The following is a 2,794-nucleotide window of genomic DNA, read 5'->3' as shown; positions in this document are numbered from 1 at the left end:
GGGTGAGGCTCCAGAAGCCATTAGGAGCTGGTCTCTAATTGCCTAAAGAATTACAAGTCACTAGGTCAGACTCCAGAGAGTTAGGATCTGTCAGTTAGAAATGGATTTTTCTCTTTGGCCTGTTTGACCCTACGTTTCTTACTGTATCACGTTATCACATCTGTAACACTGACTTCTCTTCTGGAGCTTTCTCGGGCTGTGTGGGGATGACAGAGTTAAGGTTGCAGCCCTGACAAAAATGGAAGGAGCCTGGGGATCTTATAAGCTAGGGATATACTTTTAATTACATTCCCAAAGCCCAGACTTGGACAGACAAAGGTCTGGGTGAGGTCAGGAGTGGGAACAGGGAATAGGGTGTTAAAGAGACGAGAATTCTCTCTGGACAGTATTTCAAGCTGCATTCAGAGACTTGACAGTGTTACAGGAAAGAGTTGTACTGATCTTGCCCAGTGTTGAGCTAGTTTGTTTCCTTTTTTTTTTTTGGTTTTTCTCAACAGGGTTTCCCCTGTAGTTTTAGAGCCTGTCCTGGAACTGGCTTCCTCTTACGGGAATCCCTGGCTGATATCATTCTAGGATCTGCCCTTCCTTCCCAGCTCTTAGCTTCTTGTTCCTGAGTGTTCCTGATTTCTGATCTTGTTAGCAGAGGTAGTGGTTCCTGGAAGCTTCCTTGTCCCTGCCATGTGTTTGGTGTTTGAGAATCAGGCCTCACCGGACTAACTTTAATTACCCGCTGTCATCCTGTTTGTCATAACCACTCTAAATATAGTCCCTGTTGTCTATGCTTCTGGAAATTGAGAATTTGAGGGTGGGGAGTTCTGCTTTTTATATTGTTAGGTATCACAGGTGCTCTTTCTTCTGGTTAAGTGAAAGACTCCAAATCTGGAAAAGCAAGAGAGTCACAGTCTCCAGAGAGGCAGAAAGTCAACCTGATCACAAGACCGCAAGAAAAGCATCCTCATTCCCTCCTTAGATAGTTCCTTCTGGAAGTCATAGGACAATGGGACATACTGCAGATAATATACCAGAATAGACATATTCAAATGGCTTCGTTACACAGGGAAGCACACTGTAGACAGAGTGGAAGTATGGACGCTATTAAAATGCCTCGTGTTTCCTCCATCACTGCCAATTCACTTTCGGATTTCGTTTATAATATTTATTACAGTATTTTCTGCCAATAAAGAGGTTAAAATTTTGAAGTGTTTTCTGTGTGATTTTTAGATTTCCTGTGTTGCTTAAAGGAGTTTAAGCAAATATCCTGTGCCTCCACCACCCCCTCTAACTCCCACACTAGCCTTGAATTCAAGGCCATCCTTCTGCCTCAAAATCCCAAAAGTGATGATTGCAGGCATCTGCCAACTTGTCAGACTTTAAACAAATGTTTCTTTTTAATAATTGTCTCCCCTACTCCTCAAATTCACGAGCTCTTCTTTAATTAATGGTATGTGTGTGAGTGTGTCTGTATGTGTGTGTATATGTGTGTGTGTGAGAGAGAGAAAGAGAGATGAATAAACACACCCTGCTGAGTTCATTTAGTGCTACTCATATGTGTATTTGTTTAGTTTTTTTTTTTTTTTTTTAAATAAGGTCTTGCTGCAGAGCTCTAGCTTGCCTTGAACTCCTTGCAATCCTTTCACCTTCCGGCCTTCTGAAGGTCACAGTAGTGGACCACCACACTTTCCTACCTCTATGTTTCATTTTCTTAATATAGCATGAAATAAAATCTCCGTTTTCCTTCAGACATTGTGCTGGTGTCTTTTACGAAGAACCCTTTTGAGCAGCTGGAGAGCCGGCTCCACAGACAGGCGGTGCACTGCTCTTGCTGAGAAGTCCCAACACTCACATCAGGCAGCTCACAACGGCTTGTCTTTCCAGCTCCATAAATCTAATCCTCTCTTCCGGACCCCTCAAGCAGCAGAACTCACATGTGTGTGAACACACACCCTCACTTTAAAAACTAATGAGAAATGAAAAATTTAAATATGTAAACCATATCCTCAAGCGAATAGACACACTCTTGGGTTTGGCAAAGCCAGTGTCAATTACGTCTTTGGCGTACAGGGGGAATGACATATAGTTGTTTTCTCTCTTTTGTAACCAGTGGATCCCCCCTGACCCAGGGGAAGCTGTCGGAAACATGTTTCCACGGTCAGCTAAGGATTCTAATATATTAGTGATATATATATGTGTATGTGTGTATTGATATATCAACAAACTGTCTAGTCAGTTATTAATAGTGTTTCTAGAGTAGAGAACAAAGAAAATGAAGTTGCTGTTGTCGTTGTCTCTTGTAGCCCAGGCTAGCCTTGAACTTTAATTTGATATTTAGTCAGAACTGGTCTTGAACTTCTGATCCTCCTGACTGTACCTTCCAAGTGCTGAGGTTATAGGTATGTACTGTCATGCTTAGCCTAAAGTTCTATGTATATTTGTGAAGGTGAATGAAATTTCTGCTAGTTTATAAAGTACACTCGTTTATTTTTAATTTTATTTTATTATTTGTACATGTGTTTCGCCTGCATGTGCGTCTATGTACCATGTGAGCACCCATTGCTCACAAAGGCCAGAATGTTATACTATGTACAACTAGGCTTATAGCTGTGGAGGGTTCCACCGTCTCTTACTTGATTCTTACAAAAGGTCTGGGAATCACACAGGGTGGATAAAATGGTCCTGTGTGTTTATGGAGAGCAAACCAAACTTACCAAAGGCAAGTAACCAGCCTGGGGAACACAACCAGTGAGCAGCTGGCATGTTTTAGAGTTCAGGTCTCGGGAAAGAAAGCTATTGCGTT

This window comes from Microtus ochrogaster, chromosome 6 (genome assembly GCF_000317375.1).
Source record: "Microtus ochrogaster isolate Prairie Vole_2 chromosome 6, MicOch1.0, whole genome shotgun sequence".
Lineage (NCBI taxonomy): Eukaryota > Metazoa > Chordata > Mammalia > Rodentia > Cricetidae > Microtus > Microtus ochrogaster.
This window is presented reverse-complemented; position numbering follows the sequence as displayed.